Source organism: Cupressus sempervirens, chromosome 5 (assembly GCF_028749045.1).
Source record: "Cupressus sempervirens isolate cs-2001-9-10 chromosome 5, ASM2874904v1, whole genome shotgun sequence".
Lineage (NCBI taxonomy): Eukaryota > Viridiplantae > Streptophyta > Pinopsida > Cupressales > Cupressaceae > Cupressus > Cupressus sempervirens.
In genome coordinates this window covers 790,331,418-790,351,360 of record NC_143122.1, presented here as the reverse complement: position 1 = coordinate 790,351,360, position 19,943 = coordinate 790,331,418, and the positions used below count along the sequence as shown (strand labels likewise).

Sequence of the window (19,943 nt, the reverse complement as noted above, 5' to 3'; positions counted from 1 at the left end):
TCTAGGAGTTATTGATAACACAAGAGCTTTTTCCTCTCTAAGTCATACTTATCTTTTCACCTTGATCAAGAACATTCTACCTTTTGTGGTTGTATGCTTAGTTGTCAACCTTATCTCTTAACACCTTCTAGTTTGTCCTAGAAGTCTCCTTGAGGCCTTTATATTCAAGCTCTCTCATTGTATTTCTCAACTCATTTTCAAGGTATATTGTATAGCAATACATTTTTATTTGTTTGCAATATCTTCTCTCTCAGTCTGTTTAGTTTTTTCAAGCTCCACCTCTCCCTTCTTTGGTTTCCCTTCAGTAGGTTATTTGCATGCAGGTGATCTTGGTAAGATATGAAGTTGCTTCTTAGTTGAAGGATTTTTGAAGTTGCAATTCAAAGACACAAACCCTAGTTTTTTTGTAATTTTTTTCTTCAATCAGGAGGAAGAGCATCTTTTTAGAGCACTTTGGGCCTAAATAGATGCTACCATTGTGCTCAGAAGGTCTGTTATAGTCAAGATCCATACAAATTTTGTCCATTTTGGACAAGGTTGCTCTGGGAGGAAAATTTTTTAATCTGGCTGGGCCATATGACCTTTTGTGCATAGGTATGGATGATCTTTCAAAAAAAAAAAAAAAAATTTAAAATGGCTACCAGCCATTTTCTAACCAATAGACACATTTTTCCAATGGGGGATACCTTTTTCAGTTTGGGCAATCACTTCTTGGCTACTCTTGTACTTCATTGGTGGCAATTTTTACCACCTCACTTAGCTCCGCCTATACTCTCTACCACCTCCTCCATGGTGCTACACTAGCCATTGCTAGTCACTCCTCTTCGGTGCTACCCCTATGGGCACCACCATTAGCTGTGACCACTTCACACTACCAAGTGCCTCCCCTCTACTATTAGACAGTTGGCATTTCCTAAATGTGCCATGTGGCATGGGTGCCATGTTGGCACCTACCATGTGGATGTGCCATATCAGAAAGTACTCCACATGGTAGTTTTTTCATGATGATGGCCCCTTGGCTGTCAAATTTAATCACATAAAATATTGATGTGGAGCATGATGTCAGCCCTGCATCAGCCTTTCTACAAACATTTCAAGTCCTTTTTTGATCTATTCACAATTTTTTGGCCATAACATGAGCATACAAAGGTATTTTTTTTGATTCAAAAGAAGCACCAAAAAGTTGATTCTGAGATGAAGATATTGGTGTAGGTATTTTGTGGTTTTGATGCAGTTTTATTGCTTGTTTATGTAGTCAAAGTTAGATGTTCTATTTTTCACTCTAGCAAGCATATCTTATGTATCCCATCTCCATTTTTTGAAAAAAATATATTTTTGGAAAGCTGGTTCTATCATCTTTTTAGAAATATTGTAATTTCCTTTAGATTCTACACCATGCTCTTTCTATAATGTTTTTGACATTTTTCTCTATGGTGGATATCTTGGGTGTTCTAGGTCCAAGGATCATTTTCATCACATGGGATCTTTTGTTTTGGGTTGTGCTATCTTTTGTATAATCTTTTTTTCCCTTTTCTAATCATTTTTTATATCATTTGTAAGCATCTTTATGCAAATGTACTGGGATAAAGTGCCACTCTTGCATTTTGGGTTCATGAATGTTGTTTTGAGATAGTTGTACTCACACTATTTTATAAAGTGCCATGGTGGGGGGGGGAGGGGTTAGTTGTTGCTATTTTTGTGCCCTCTTCCTTTTTCAAGTGATTGTCCCTTCCATGACATTAGCCTCATGAATGTGTCAATGACACTTGCCTTTATAGGTGTTTGTACCTCTTCCTCTCTTACTATTCTTGGTTTTTTCTATAGAGGATTTTGGCCCACCTTCTTAGTTTCCTGTCACCTAATCTATCTGCATTAAGGGGGGTTATTCTATTGTTCTAATTCTTCCTTGTTCAATGGTTTGATAACGTGAGCTATATATTTAGTACTTCATCCTATATACTAGGTGATTGCAGTGGCTGGCCACCTACACATTTCAGTGAGATGGATCATCTACCATATAGAAAGTCTCAGTTCATGCCTTCTATTTTCCATGGAGGTTCTTTAGAGTAGTAGTTTCTTTCTGACAGAGTTTACAGCTTCTTCATGCTTCAGTGATGCTCTTCATGATCTTCTCTTGTTCCTATTTTCTAGGACATTCCTCTAGTTGGAGACTTCTTCAGTCCTTCACTAGGTTTTCTTACCTCTTTTTGGGGGAGGGTTTTCCCATGTGGTTTTCTCTCTTTCCCTATTTTTAGAGGGTGCATTTCTTTGCATTTTACATGGGCATCTAACATGGCCTAGTTGTTGGGACCCATTTTGCATTTCATCTTAGCTTTTGTAAACTTAAGTGCATTCCCCTAGTTTACTTAGGTTAATGCATTTTTTTATTAGTTGTAGTCTAGGAGTTGTTGACAACATGGGAGTTTGTTCCTATCTAATTCATACTCATCTTCTCACCTTGATTGAGGATATTCAACCTTTTGTTGTCATATTCTTAGTTGTCAACCTTATCCCCTAGCACCTTCTAGCTTGTTCTAGAAGTCCCCTTGAGGCCTTTATATTTAGACTCTCTCATTTTATTTCTCAACTCATTTTTAAGGTATATTGTATAGAAATACATTTTAATCTGTTTGCAATATCTTCTCTCTCAGTCTGTTTAGTTTTTCCAAGCTCCACCTCTTCCTTCTTTGGTTTCCCTTCAATAGGTTATTTGCATGCAGGTGATCTTGGCAACTTGTGAAGTTGGATTTCATCAACTTCTACAACATGTACCCTAGATTTTCCTAACATTTTCAAAACTAAGTTGATCAGGATTGTTTTGAATAGAATTCATGATAGCTCAGTGTGGTTAGATAATTGACCAATCAAAATCACAAAGATGATAATTCATAAGGTAATAGGGTATCCAACCCTAGATCGGCCAAAGACTATGAGAAGTGAGTCCAAAGAAGTTATTTAAAAGAACATGGGAGCTATGTGGAACAAGAGAGGAATGACCATAGACACAATCATAGATCCCCTGATAGCTTTTGCAATAAGGGTAATTGTAAATAAGTTTTATCAATCAAGTAGATTGAACAGTGTACCCTACATTGTAGTGGATATGGGTTACAAAATTGTGAAGAAGGATCATACATATGATCTTGCCAATTTGAAGCTACAACAACTAATTGAAATCCTAGGAGTAATAAGGAAAACAAAGAATGCTTAGTGTAAATTTGGATCTATTTTGGAATGTATCATCTTTTACATACATAACACATTTCCTACATTTGGTATTGTTGCATGTAAGACAAATAGGTCTATTGCAGTTCAAATAGGAGAGTTCATTGAATAATTAGGTGGAAATTTTGAGTTAGTAATGATCAGTTATTTTGAGGTTTTCAAGAAATCCATGAAGAAGAGATTAAGAATCCTAGTATCATTAGTGGAAAGATATTATAATGATGTTTGTTTCCTAGTTGATGTTTATCACACATTTGTTCAAGTAACAATTCCTAGAGCAAGATGGATAAGGCCATTAGGTTATGAGATTAATGTTGATGAGGCCTCTACAACAATCACAACATTACTTACAGAAGAAGTGGACAAAGATGCCAAAGCTTTTGGTAACTATGAGTTGGCCAAATAAAAGATTACTATGGAATTGAAGACTACTTCTGTGATTAGAAAGAAGTATAAATTCATGAAGAAGCTAAAAGAAAAGTTTGGAGAAGGTGCCAAGGAGGAAGAAGAAGATGAAGAGGATAAAGAGGAAGAAGACACTCAGATTCAATCACCACTTGCATTGACACAAGATCAGGGTGAGGATCAACAAGAGGAAGAAGAAGCCGAGAAAGCACCTATTCCTACCGATCAAAAGAAGAGAAAGGCCAAAACAAAACTAATGACAAGACCTAAAAAGGTTGCTAAATCAAGCTAGCCCAAACCTATGACACCAACCACAAGGGCTAGTACACATGTCATTACATAAAAGACTAAAGAGAAAGCCAGGCCTACAGAGTAGGAAGGTGAAGCACATAAAAGACCTAGAAGAAAATATATTTCTTAGGCTGAATCTGATGAGGAAAGAAGTGAATCCGATGACAATAGCTAGTTACAAGTGGTGAGTCATAATCCATCTTCAGATCTAGATAACTTATGTGAGAATGTTAGAAATAATGGTGATTTATTAGGGTTCTCTCGAATTGATTTTTAAAATCTTGGAAAAATTAAAAAGAATCAAGTGGAGGAGGCAATATATTCCATGATGGCTACTTTTAAGAAAGCTCCTCTAGAGATTTCCAACTCCATACCTAAAATCCTACATGAAAGAGTTGAGAAAAAATGGCACTATTGTTTAGATATAGAGAGGAAAATTAGAGAGACAACCCTCACTCAAGTTATGCCATAAATTGGCAAGGCACAAATAGGTAAAGCCATAAAGAAATATGTTGTTAGATTTGTTTCTAAAAATAAGGCCTTCAACATATTACAAAAAAACATAGCGGATGTTGTAAAGAAGACCACATAGATGTAGAAAATCACATATGGGCTAGCCACAGTCAAACAAGGTGAACAAGAACCTATTGAGGTCAAAGAAGATGAAGATAATGACAATGAAGAAGGAATAGTTGATGGAGGCACCAATATGGACATAGATGATCAGGAAACAACTGAGGAAGAGAAAAAACAAGAAAAAAGTGTACAAGATACATAAATGTCGAGTGTTAGCTCCCCAGAGGTAATAAGTGTAAATATTGAAACTATTATAGTAAACCTAATGTTTTTGATTCTACTACTAAAAAACTCAATCCCCTAATAGAGATAGACTTGAAAAAAATGCTTGATCAATCTAAACTATAGGCCAAATTATGTGACAACCCTATATTGATGAGTGTAGATGAAATTCAGAAATCAATGACTATAACTAAAAAGGAGGAGATGGAAACATAAGAAACTACCTACAATCACTCCTCAAGTCACGTGTGTACAACCTTTACATCCCTTGGTTGAAAATTAGAAGAAGGAGACAACAAAATGCTTTGTTAGTACACACATAGTTGGCACTCCAGTCCTAGAAAATGTACCAGAAGTTACAATAGAAAAGGTTGAGACAATTGGAGAGGATCAAATGGAAAGACAAGTCACTAATGAGACACATAGTCAAACAGGTTAGGTAAATTCACCTCCACCTCCAACACAACAACAAGGTGCAATACAAATCAATAAGGCATAAAAAGACAAGCCTAAAAAGACTATTTTGACACCCAAGATAAAGGAGCTAGCAACAATTCAAGCACTGGTAACTTTACTAGAATCTGGCACTCCTTCCAGTCAAACTCTTCAAAGGCCAAGCATAGATGCAACACCTTTTCAATTCTTAGTGCGAAGTCCAAGTTCATCCAAGATATAAGAGGTAATAACCTATGGAGATGTTAGCCTAGATGAAGAAATTATATTGCATAAGTATGATTATGCATTAATAAAAATTGAGTAGATGGGTATACTTCAAGAAGCCCTAGCCAGGAGGAAACATCAAGAACTACTCAAAAGGAAGCATAGGCAGAAGCAAGCATTTCTTGATATTAAAAACATCTTCTTAGATGCATTCAGACTGCCTTCAAGATGAAACAAAGCCACTTATTAAACAATTGACTAACATAGTGAAAAAAGTAAGTGATGCAGACCTTGATACTAATGTAGAATTATTAGAATAGTCTGAGAAGAAGTTTCAACATAAAGTGAATGAGAAAATATCGAGTGATATAACACTTACAAAAGTTGTATTAGCAACCAAGATAGAAAGTTTGAAGAAGGTACTCAAGAACATTTTCTCTCTATACACCAAACTGTGTAATCCTACACTCTTCACACAAGAAATAAGGAATCACATCCTGAGCTTTGAAAGTCAAATGTAGTCATCTAGAGCTAAATTTCCCATGACTCTAGCTCAAAGTGAGAAAAAATTTAGGACCTTATTGCAAATCCAGAGTCAATTAGTAACACTATCTATAGATGAAGCCAACATAAGGGTTAAACTGATAAACATCCATACTACATTAAATCTGCATGTGGAGATTCTACACAAGGAGTTAGGCTATGCATAAAATCTTATAAAGAAAGACCCCAATCTTTCTACATTAGATGGCCTAGTTAATCTTACTATTGAGCTGGCCATCCAAATCAACTCTTTGGAGGTACGTTGTGATAATTGGGATTCTGCTCTTAAGATTATTTTTGAGGTCCATAAGTCCTTTTTGGAAAAACACAATATTAGTGTATAACCCATTGATATTAGTGTCAAAAAAGGGGAGTAAGAGTGATGGGGGAGAAAATATGCAAGTATGGGGGAGAAAATAAGAAATAATGAGACAAAGAGTATCAACAGTTGAGGAAAATCTACTCAACAGGAGATATTTTGTTACCAAATAGATCAAATCAAACAACTCAAGAGGAGTTATAAGATTTCTGATGTATAAGTTGTTGCAAAATTTTGATATTTTGAAATTTTGTATAGAAGCCAACTAGTTATGTTATGTTATGCTCGTAGGAATTAAAGTATCAATACATGACCAAGTGTTTTTGTCACTCATCTCAAAGGGGGAGATTATTGATCTTAGATTGGTTTTGAGAAGTGAGTGTCTATACACTTAAGTCATTTACTTAGTTCATGCCAAAAAAGTAGCATATGCCAAGCACAACATGTATAAATTAGAGCATGCCAAGTCAATAATGAGTGTCAAGTCATTCAGGTGCTGAGTCACTCAAATATCGAACAAACAGTATATGCCAATTGATTTAGGAGCAGAGAAAATAGTGTATGCCAAGTCATTTAGATGCTGAGTGATAGTTTTGAAATTAGTATGTGCCAAGAATTAGGGACTTTAGATGCTGAGTAATAGAGTTTTGGCATAGTTGTTTGTATTGGTACAAACTACTATGCAAATCATTTTTAGCCGACTTACATATTGAATTATGATACTTTGGTGATAAGGATGAATCTTAAGTTGGAATCACTATGCATTACATGCACCCAATCAGGTAAAGGGAAAGTTTAAGTGGCAATATGGATGAATCACAACAATTGATTCATGCCTAACCTTAAGTCACATAGGTCTTATTAAGGAGGAAAAATTCTAAACTTTCTATGAGCATGAAAGGGAATTAATTAATGATCAAGGAGAGTTTTGCATGCACAAACCAGCATATTCATGGTGACCAAGGTATTATGATTTGAATTCCATTGTAGAATCAATTAAAGGAGAATAGAGGAAGGAAATAGTGAGCAACAAAGGGACATATGATCAAGAAGGATCAAGTATACAGTAGGATAAAGGTGATCTATCATCATGCATAAGAGTGCTAAACATAGGATCATTGTTGAGACATTCTAATAGGTGAATCAGTTAAATCTCTTAACATAATAGTCCTAACAAGTTGTATTAAAATCCTCTAACAGTTCTTGGTGCTTACTTAATTGTGAGTTGATGTCCTTTAACAAGGCACACTTTTAACAGTGTTGAAATTCTTTAATAGGGTAAGACGTAACATTTTTTGCAAGCCTTTAATAAGGTAGATCATGGTTCGTGATCAAACATTGTAATCTTCATTTGATACACTTTATTATTGTAGCAGTGAAGATTTGTGAGTGTCATCCCTACCTAGTTTTACCTTCTCATTGGAGGGTTTCTAGGTAATCATATCTTGTGTCATATGTGTGAATACTTGTTTACATGCTTTAGATGTAAATGCCTTACATGGTATTTCAATTTATTTGTTAAATGAGAGAGATGGATGTGTAGTGGATATTTTATGGGTTAAAAGTTTGAAGCACTAATTCACACCCCCTCTTATAATTTTACCTTTCCTATTATAATTCCAACTATTATGTCTTGAAACATCCCACAGAACTTCAAAAAATCTGGCACAACATGAATAGTACAAGAGGCTCCAGTAGAGTCCCCTTTTCTTTCCTTCTATCAAAAGCCACAATTCTCAATGGATTACTAGTCTTATTTATGTTGTAGTGGCCATGATTGATCTAGACCCCTTCAACAAATATATCAATGTTATCCTAAAAGGCCTAGATATCTATCAAACTCTTTCATCATCACCTAACAGGGGGCACAGAATGGGTAAGCATAAGTTTGAGAGATTGTAGTGATCTCCTTTCCCTTTCAGTCCCTATAGCACCTTTTTAGGCCTCATGCACCTTTTTCAAGGCCCAAGCACCCTTTTTGATCCTTCAAGTGGATTTTTAGGCCCCCAACCACCTTTTTAGGCCAAAATGCCTTTTTTCAAGCCCTTGTTTCACCTTTTTAGGCCACTTAAGTGCCTTTTTAGGCCCTTCACATGCCTTTCTAGGTCCCCAAACACTATTTTAGGCCAATACATCTTTTTTAAGGCTCTATTTCACCTTTTTTGTCCCCTCGGGCATTTTTTTAGCCCTAGGCACCTTTTTCAATACCCAAACATCCTTCCCAGACCTTCAAGCACCTTTTTCAAGGTTCATCTTGAACCTTCTTTGGCCATCAAAGCCTCCTGTAGGCCCAAACACCTTTTCATAGGCCTCTTGAGCATCCATCTTAGCACACATCTAGAGAAAAATTCCCACGTTGGTCTTAAGCTTGTCTGTATAGACTATCAATATATACAGAAATGTGCCTTACAACTCATGGTTTAGCACTTCCTGCTTTTTCCACCTTAAACACCATGGCTCTCCAGATGTTACACAAGTGTGTACTCATCTTTCATTGAGAGCCCACAATGGGATTTAGTTCTCCACACATTCTTCCTCTACAAATCTTATTGTTACCACTTTTATGGAGATTGACAACCTTCCAAATATTTACACAAATTCTAAAAGCATTCACATATTCCTTTAAAATCCCAAAAACATCCATATATACTCCTAAAAATTTCATAAACATCCAAATACATTCCAAAAATATTCAAAATAGACACGATGATGTTTGTTTGACATATTAACATCAATACTAGTCCCCCTTTTGCCTGCCACAAAAATAAACAAACTTTTATTCAATTACAATTGCAACAACAATATTACATTCAAATCAAATTTGGTAATCATTTATTCTAGCCTTCGTGAGGGAGATGGTAGGACAAGGTGTCCAATCAAGGGCATTTCTACAAACCTAATTCTAGAAGAAGAAGCCCCTGGTGTCAATCCTCTACATATCCACACAATGCTCATATGAATAAAAAATCTACCACTGCATAATTGGACATTCAATAGTTGTGCAAATTCCCTATCCAAAAATTGTATCTCCCATCTATTCTCATTAGGGAATTCTTGATGATAAATATTAAAGTTCCATATAATAGGCAGCTTCCTAGTGTACTTTCATAGTTTGTTGCATATCCACAACACATTCTTCACTAGCTTGTTTATTCCTGGTACAATCTTTGCTCATTGGGCCACATTTTGCTCCTACTACATTTGATCAGTCACTATTCACCAATGCTCCACATCATCTTTTGTCTCTCCCAACCACTACTACAAATGTCTCATCTTTGACTCACTCAATGCTAATCACTCCTACAGCTGCAACAACAGGGTGTTTGATTTTTCAATTGCCTCCCTAAATGACTCAAACTACGACTATAGTAACACCAACTCATTTTGCATACTATCCAAACCCACTTGCACCATCTTTAGGGATTCCAGGAACCTCTGCACTTGATATCACTTTTCTTGCATCCATGCTTCATTTCCCTATGCCCATGATTGGTCTGCATATAGTTCTACTTCTATTACTTGTACACGTGCCTGTTCCATATTCACCACTACTTGGAGCCATTTTGACTCCATTTGTACTCCATCTTCATGTGTCTTCTCCATCAACCCTAGCAAAAAGGTGACTTCTTATTTTGCATTTTCCACCCAGACTCTCTTAGTGGTTAACATTTTCTATAATTCTTCCATGTCACTTAATGTTTGACCTACATCCCCCACCTCTAGTTATGGCTCCTTTACATTCACACTGCCTATTTCTCCTTTCACCAACCTTTGTCCTAGAATCTTGAGACTAATCAACCAATATGCTTCACTCATCACCTCACTCAGACTAATGTCTTCCATCTCTCACCAAGATTTTCTTGTAGATTCTTCAAGAGAGTCCATCGCTCCCACCTCCATCACTACTTCTAACAGGAACTTTTCCACTTTAGGTGGACTATTCTTCACCTACATCTTCAGTTCATCATCCAATACCACCTATAACACCTATTGTGCTATGCTCCTTGACAACATAATTAATGCCGATTCTTCCAGCCTGACCCCCACATCCTTAGGTTGTGTTAGCACCAATCCAGCATTGACTTGATTCACCTCACTCATGGATTAATGCTTGATGTTTAGAATAATATACTAGTTCCCCAAAAGTTCACTGACTACATTTTTCTCTCCATCCTGGCCTCACCCATCCACCCTAGCTAACATCACCCTCTTGTTGTGAGTGATCTAGTGAGTCCAACATACTTTGACTTCCACACTTCCTTAGACTTCCCAATAAACCCAATGGCCATGTTATAATTTTCACCATGCTTCACTTCATCTACATGTTATTTGAATATTTATGGTCGTCACTCACCATGACCCATAGTTTTTTGGCCTTGCCATGCATATGCTCTCTGTATCTTGTGACACTAGTAGCAAGTACACTTGCCACTTAGCTCTAACACTCAAACACCTTGATCGATGCTAATTTTGAAATATTGGTAAGATTGGAAGTTTGGTTTGATGATGATATGTTACATTCATGGTTGAGTTTGTCATTGATGTCAATGTAGCATGTTTCATGTCTTCTATGGTATTTGATAGAAGAACAACAAAAAGATTAAGTTCGTAAAGATGGCTAGTTGAGCATGATAACCACCCAAGGTTATGGGAGAGACTTCTATGTATTTGGTATATGTAGTTAACATTAGAAGTAGAAAGGACAAGTGTAGAAGTTATGTAAGTTTTGGTGATGTTTTTTTTTTGAGATAGAGTTTATAGAGGCATGTTCTAGTGAACTTGTTATATCTCCTAGTAGAGTTTATATCTTGAGAATTGAGGTTGAGGACATGAAGAAGACATGTTGAGGATGATGTGGTTAAGCTTTCTCATCATGGTATTACATGTGTAGAAAGTTATTCAAGTTGCAAAGTGGAAGATTAAGGTTATCACTAAGTGTAATGTGTTCTTAGTAAGGTCCTATAATAATTAATTGAGAAGGACTAATAGCCAACTTAGGGAATTTTTTTATGGACTTGGTATAAAGGAAGGAAATTTTTCTTTATCATGTGGTGTGTTGATATGATTAAATGATTGATGATAAATAGTAGAGAATGCAAAGTTGAGCGGAGTCGTGCAAAAGAGAAGGAAACTTCATTGCTAACATTTTTTTGAATGATCCAAGGTTTGATATTTAAATTTGAGGTTCATGACCTAGTCTAAAAGGTTTGAAAGTGATTTTTCTAGTTGATAGGATAGAGGAAAGGATAGAGGAAAGAAGAAGATAATAGTAAATTACTTGTTTGAGTGGTGAGCTCTTCTTGTAGTTGAAATTGCATAGTTGGGTAGTGGGCTCTTCTTGCATACATTGTACCACAACTCCTAATGGGCTTGGAATATCCTAACAGGGATTCAAAGTCTCCTAACATGGACTCATTTCACTAAATTTTTTAATAGACTCCTAATAGGGTCCATCCTCTAACAAGGAATATTTATATTAATACACCATTTTGTGGGCATCATTCTGATTGGGGTTTTCCCTCTGATCAAGGGTTTCCCTAGTCAACATATCTAGTGTAATTGTCTATGTAAATATTTGTATGGCTTTTTTTTACTTTCTATTGGTAAATAAATTTGTCCTTTCTTTCTTCTTAGGAATATGACTTTTAGTGCCCAAATCATGAACAATATTTGGTTGCAATAGTTGAAAAGCTATTCTTTGATTACTGGCTTTTCTCTGAATTGGTAGGTATAGCTCCCTTATGGAATGATATGCAATGAATTATGTTTTGATCCTAAAACTAATACAGGGTATGCTCTTAACCAAGAGCGGAAGAGGTAGACTGAATTAAGCCTAAACAAAACTTAATCCAAGCAATGAGAGCTTTCTAGTCTATGAACCAAATGGTAGAACTCACACATCCTATGAATTCATATACTCAGCACTTAACTAATCTACAACAACTTTTAAAAGAGATATACATGATATCATGAAAAAATTCTAATGAGTCCTTCTCTGAATATTCCACAGCACATCCTACTGGGTTTACTCACAACATTGAAATAAAGGAATGAAACATCCTTTCCTTCCTACTATAACTTAGTTTAAGAGAAAGAATCAGCTACTTAACAACTATCAACTAACTGGAATAGAAAATAATTGACATAAAATAATCTTTAATTGACTCTGCAACATCAAGTATCCTACACCAAAAAATTTCCCCCACCCCCCACCCCCCCCACCCCCCTCTTTTGTTATTATCTTCTTCAATAGTATATAGAGAGTTTACACATGTACAACATTCATGTGAATACAAAGTATTTCAACTTCCAAAATTTGAAAGGGCATGTGACAAGTGATTGCAAAATTACAACAAAGAGGAACTAATATGACTTTTTCCCTTCATCTAACCTTGGTCAATAAGATGAACTGAATAAACCTTTATCGAATTAATATAATCTAGTCTATAATACGATGACTTCTCAACCAAATATTGAAGAAATTCGACAAGCACTTGCAAGCTTCTATCCATGAACAGAGAAATAATTCATCATAACCTTGCAAATTAACACCTCCCCATGACCCTTGAACTCAAGTTCTTTGTTGTACTCTTCACATTTCTTAGTCCTTTGTCATCTCTAACTTGATGCTTATTTGAATTAAACTCGTCTTCCCTACTTGCAATGTAAATACCATGACAAGCCTCATAATAACATTTCACTAGCAGGTTGACACAATTAGCCTTTAGAATGTCATTGCAACCATGCCGAAGTGAAGTTTCTGTGTGATAATCTATGATAATTTTGAAAAGCCAATCCCTTAACCTTGGGATACGCAAACCATTTGGTACCATATTTATAATATGAAGCAGATCTAGCTTACACACTGTGTGCTCCAGTAACATTCCAACCATTTTTGGATTGCCAAGGCTTTGCTTAATCAACTCCTTGATAAATTCAAATATGCCAGGCTTCCTTAGATTTACATATATTACAAAAGCCTTCTCATATTATTTATCAATGACATACAAATTGACTAGAGCCTCTCTCAAAGTGGGAGTTGTAGAGCTCATAATTAACTGTGGTTCAATAGCATCAATGACCATGGATGCACTATATAAAGATGATGGCCAAGTTTGAATTATTGACAACAGTTGTTTATGGAATGTTGGATTTGTGGCTAGAGCTATGAGAGCTACCTCATACAAAGTATCCCATAGTTGAGGATTATTGGTGGGGATGTAAGGTAAGAAAATGGGTAGTTGCGATCTTGTGCAAATTCAAACACCCATCTCTCCCATGCCATTATAGATCCATGCAAAATTTTTGGGCACAAAGCAACCACTTTAGCATACTTCCTTTCCAAGAAATGAAAATATTTTGAACCCACCTCATCAAGAAGTTTGATTCGAGCTTTTCTAGCTTTGATTGCAGCTAGTGCTTTTTCATGCTATCGATGTTGAAGAAGCTAAGCTATATGGTCAGCTGCATCCCTATGCTTTGCAATGATTACACCTTTAGGAAAAACTATATAGTATATGGATTCCTCCCTAAGAGCCCACTGCCCTCCTGCACCACTGCTTCCTGAGAAAGAAGCATGTGTGAGAAGATAATCTTTGCCCTTGAAATGCTCAAATCCATTTATTGGAAGTTCATCCGTTGCAAGGTCTTCATTTTTCCAAGTGACAATATGTACCTCTGGTCTATGGACACATCCCTTTCATGACGATAGAGTGTTCCCAACTTCATTTTCTCCATCTTCCCTATTAGGTATATATGCTAGAATAACTAGAGCATCTCCATTATACTCATAGTGAAACCTATTAACTAATAAGTCACAATATAAATGCTAGCAGAGTTGTGGGGCCAAAACATACACAATTTCATTTGCTTCATTTGGAAGAAACTTCTAAAGAATTCGAATTAATGCATAATTTGATATTGAAATGTTTCTCCAAAGTCCAATTATCACTTGAAATGCATTCCTTTGAAATATTTTATATATCTTGAGCCTGTAGATCATAATACCATGTGGAATGCAGCTAGAATAATATCAATACATTTCATTCTAGTTCCATAATTCTAGAGACTTCTTTAGCCTAAAGCAATTAGAAATATGAAACCCTTCAAGATGATGTCCAAATAGATTCATGTGACTTTTGGTCATCATTCTCCTTTAGAAGGAACATCAATAGGAGCACATTTCCCTTGCCGGGTTGTGATCTATAACCTACCCAATATGAAGAGACTTTTAAAAACAACCCACCTAGCTTAGAGTAAGAAGGCAGTGGCAGGGAAACCCAAAAAAGGTAGCCTATTCTAGGAAGGACTTAGACCTAGACTCAAACAAGACCAGACCTGATTGAGACATTAAATTTTAAAATATTCTTCTTTGACAGCATGGGTGAAGGATGAAAAGTGGGGTAACAGTTGGCCCCAACTAGGGACTTAAACATTTCCATTTTTAAGTAATGAATAAAAAGGGCAGCAACACAACAAAATAGAACAAGAAAAACCAAGTAACAAGAAAGGAAACTAACTAAACACAACAAAAAGACCTCATATAAGGTGGGAAAAAACTAGACAAACTTTATATGAGAAGAATCCCGCATTAATCAAACAAAACCATTTGCAAGCTGAGAGAAATATGAACCCTTGTGAGATAGAGGTCTGCATATTTATGAATTCTTTAAATTCATCAGCAACCCCTTACTTTTATGAGAACAGGGCCAATTCAGCAACTTTCTAGGCAATGGTAATTTGCCAAATAACCATTTTCCATCATAAACTTCTTCATGTCAGATTTTTGTACCTTCATATTTTTGCTTGGGAAAACTTACTATAGCCTAAAGTGATTCGACTGAGAGAAATGATTACTCATTCTGTCTATGATCAGCATTGTCTTCAACTTCAATCATCAACTCCTTACTCTCCGTAGCGGTCAAAGCAATTCCTTTAGTTTTAACAATTTTAGCATGTTGACCCAAAACTAATTCTTCTGTATGCAATACTGAGGGTGATTCTAGATTCATATTGATTGATTCTAGGAAAGCATTCAAATCATAGTCTACCATACGAACTACCTCCTCTTGATTAACTTTGTAAATTTTATCAGAATAAGATGTTCCCTGAACATCTTCCATAATCACATCCAAACTATTTGTGGTATGCTCTTGATATTTAATTTTAGACACAGACAGAGCATTTTCCTAGACCTTTTCATTATGCTCATCCTTAGGAGAAAAAGTCTCCCTTTCAACCTCAAATGATAAATCCAAAGGTGAAATTATTGATTCCAATGGAAATATTGTTGAGAAACAAGGAATAAAAACAACCCTTTCTTCTTCTTGTGATGATTCAAGCATGTCATTTTCTATAAGCTGGAAATGCTCTTTTGGCTAATTATTTTCTTCATGTTGATAGCTCATCCATTGTAGACTAACTGAAGATGAATTAAATTCATGTTCTCTCAAAGAAAGGAAGATGGGAGAAGACAAAGTATCCTTTGTAGAACTTACATCAATGTTGTGCACTTTGGATGCTGGCTGTTTTTGTCTTGCTGGAGGAATTTTTGAATCAACAACTACCTTTATATTTTGTTTCTTTGAATCTAATTCATACTTTAAAAACAAATTTTTGGAGTATGACTTTGTCTCACTACTAGACAAAGAAAATTTGGTAGTTAGAAATTGCCTCCTACTAATCACATCTGGACAGCTTTCATTATCATGATCGTTAGTCAAATGAAGCACACATCCATTTACCTTTTTATGGGGAGCTTCGATTGCTAATCTTTTCTATAATCAAGGCAACTAAAAAGTTTTATTACTACATTCATCAGCCTGCCCTAAAAAAATTCTTTGATATGGATTGTTCAAGTTTGGGAGCTATCTTTTCAAAGAAATTGGCTCACAAGAAAAATTCTGAATCATCTCTTCCTATGAAGTAGTATCACTGGTGCTGGCATTATTATGAATTTCATGTTTCTATCTTCTTGCAACAATCATATCATCCTCCAACTCTACAACAATCATTTGAGCTGTCTCCAAATCTACAGGGCAAGATCTCCTTAATTCAAAGCTTATGTCAAGAGGCATAGCGCTGATGAAGAATGTTTTCAGATTGCCTGCTGTGGGTCTATTTGCTGCTAGAATTTTATTCATGATCTTATTGAAGTTAGCAACAAAATCTCTCATGCTCATAGAAGGTAACTTCTTTACTGATGTTAATTGAGCCAATAGAGCATGTTCATCTTCAACAATTTTAAAACGATTCTCAAAAGTTTCTCTCATGGTATTCCAATTCATAATAGATCCATCAACCAAGTGATAGAACTAGTCTACAGCTACCTTAGTAAGAGTTTCAAGAAATAACTAGACTACAACATCTTCATGATTAACTCCTAAAATATTTATAGCTATGAAAAATGCCTTTATGTGTTCATCTGTAGTAACCTTCCCATCTCTTGTGAATTTAGGTATATTCTTCTAGGAACCAGAAGGAAGAGGATGGTAGGCTGCAAAAGTAAGAGGCCTAATAGCAACTGCCCAAGGTGCAGCCATATCCTAATTTATCTCTTAGAGGATTCTAACCTCGATACATTCTCTAAGATTTTTTTTTGTACACAAAGTAATAGAAATCTGCATAAAATTTCATCAAATTAATGAGAACAAGAGTGATGTTACCTCAATTTCTTGTGGGCCACTGAGTGTTTGAATTGATGCTTGAGTTAGCCTCTAATTCTGTATTTTTCTTTGTCCCACAGTGGCCAAATTTCTAGCTAGTTCTTCTTCTTTCAAAACTTTACTAGCTCTTCTATAATTGAAATTGTATCCTCATGAGGTTGCACCATTTTACCTGATGGCAAGTAAGGTGACTAATTGTGAGTATTAGTATTCTAAAATTTCAATTATTACCAAGGCTCTAAAATTAGAAAACCTTATAATGCAATTGTTTCTTGACTTGTAAATGAGGTTCTTTGAGAACAGAGTCCCCAATTGCTCAGGAAGCAATGAAAACAAATAATGAAGATTGAAAAATCAATCTGTTCTTCCTCTTAGTCGCCAAATTCTATTGTGTAAACACAAGCTAGGTAACTGAATGATAAGAACTTTTTAAATTCTTCAAACTTTGATATGTAATAGAGCTCTTTAAAACATAGAGTCACCAATCTCTAGTAGAGATAATAATAATAAGACTGAGAAAACAATCTCCAACACTAATCTTCATTTTCACCTCCCCAACAAAGTTGCCAAAAATCTATTGGTAAGTAGATTTTTCCTTTCTTGCTTCTTAGGAATATGACTTTTAGTGCCCAAATCATGAACAATATCTGGTTGCAATAGTTGAAAAGTCATTCTCTGATTATTGGCTTTTCTTTGAATTGGTAGGTACAACTCCCTTATGGAATGATATGCAATGAATTATGTTTTGAACCTAAAACTAATATAGGGTATGCTCTTAACTCGAGAGTAGAAGAGGTAGACCAAATTAAGCCTAAATAGAACTTAATGTAGGCAAGGAGATCTTTCTAGTCTATGAACCAAATGGTAGAACTCACACATCCTATGAATTCATACACTCAGCACTTAACTAATCTACAACAACTGTTAACAGAGATATATGTGAAATAATGAAAAATTTCTAATGAGTCCTTCTTTGAACATTCCACAACACATTCTACTAGGTTTATTCACAACCTCAAAACAAAAGAATGAAACATCCTTTCCTTCCTACAATAACTTAGTTTAAGAGAAAGAATCAGCTAATTAACAACTATCAACTATCTAGAATAGAAAATAATTGACATAAAATACTCTTTAATTGACTCTACAACATCAAGTATCCTACACCAAAAATTTTGCATCCTACACTCTTTTGTTATTATCTTCTTCAACAATATATATAGAGTTTACAAACGTACAACATTCATGGGAATAAAAAGTATTTCAAATTTTAGAATTCGAAAGGGCATGTGACAAGTGACTACAAAGTTACAAAAAAGAGGAACTAATATGACTTTGTCCCTTCATCTGACCTTGCTCAATAAGATGAACTGAATAGACCTTTATCGAATTAATATAATCTAGTCTATAATACCATGACTTCTCAACCAAATATTGAAGATATTTGACAAGCACTTGCAAGCTTCTATCCATGAATAGAGAAATAATTCATCATAACCTTGGAAATTGACACCTCCTTGTGGCCCTTGAACTCAAGTTCTTTGTTGTACTCTTCCCATTTCTTAGTCCTTTAGAATGTCATTGCAACCATGCCAAAGTGAAGTTTCTATGCGATAATCTGTGATAATTTTGACAAGCCAATCCCTTAACCTTGGGATACGCAAACCATTTGGTACCATATTCACAATATGAAGTAGATCTAGATTACCCACTGTGTGCTCTAGTAACATTCCAATCATTTCTAGATTGCCAAGGCTTTGCTTAATTAGCTCCTTGATAAATTCAAATATGCCAGGCTTCCTTAGATCTGCATATATTGCAAAAGCCTTCTTAGATTGTTTATCAATGAAATACAAATTGGCTAGAGCCTCTCTCAAAGTGGAAGTTATAGAGCTCATATTTAACTATGGTTCAATAGAATCAATGACCATGGATGCACTATATATAGATGATGGCCAAGTTTGAATTGTTGACAATATTTTTTTATGGAATGCTAGATTTGTGGCTAGAGCTATGAGAGCTACCTCATACACAGTATCCCATAGTTGAGGATTATTGGTGGGGATGTAAGGTACCAAAAGGTATAGCTATCAATTATGTGAAAATTCAAACACCCATCTCTACCATGCCATTGCAGATCCATGCAACAATTTTGGGCACAAAGCAACTACTTGAGCATATTGCATTTCCAAGAAATGAAGATATTTTGAACCCACCTCATCAAAAAGTTTGATTCGAGCTTTTCCAACTTCGATTATAGCTAGTGCTTTTTTATGCTATTGATGTTGAAGAAGCCAAGCTATATGGTCATCTACATCCCTATGCTTTGCAATGATTACACCTTTAGGAAAAACTATATAGTATAGGGAATCCTCCCCAGTAGCCCACTGCCCTCCTGTACCACTCCTTCTTGAGAAAGAAGCATGTGCAAGAAGATAATCTTTGGCCTTGAAATGCTCAAATCCATTTATTGGAAGTTCATCTATTGCAAGGTCTTCATTTTTCCAAGTGACAATATGTACCTCTGGTCTTTGGGCAGATCACTGTCGTGATGGCAAAGTGTTCCCAACTTCATTTTCTCTATCTTCCTTATCAGATATATATGCTAGAATAACTAGAGCATCTCCATTATACTCATAGTGAACCCTATTAACTAATAAGTCACAATATAAATGTTGGCAGAGTTGTGGGGCTGAAACATACAAAATTTCATTTTCTTCATCTCCAAAAGCAACTAAATACGATTCAATCTCTGACTGCCCCATATTCTGCTCTTGAAGTTAATATCAAATCAGAAAATGTGATGCTATCACCTTCTTGATATTGAGATAAATAGTATATCACCCCTACGTGATCACTTTAGTTATTTTGGAAGACTCTTCTAAAGAATTGGAATTAATGTATAAGTTGATACTGAAATGTTTCTCCAAAGTCCAATTATCACTTGAAATGCATTCCTTTGAAATAGTTTAGATATCTTGAGCCTATAGATCATAATACCATGTGGAATACAACTAGAATAATATCAATACATTCCA

At 35.5% G+C, this 19,943-nt stretch overlaps 2 pseudogenes; both read right to left on the bottom strand.

Moving 5' to 3' along the window:
• Positions 1-12,786: 12,786 nt before the first annotated feature.
• Positions 12,787-15,363, bottom strand: LOC149558302 (vacuolar protein sorting-associated protein 41 homolog pseudogene; annotated as a pseudogene).
• Positions 15,364-18,467: 3,104 nt separating this feature from the next.
• LOC149558301 (vacuolar protein sorting-associated protein 41 homolog pseudogene) lies at positions 18,468-19,670 on the bottom strand (annotated as a pseudogene).
• Positions 19,671-19,943: the final 273 nt, after the last annotated feature.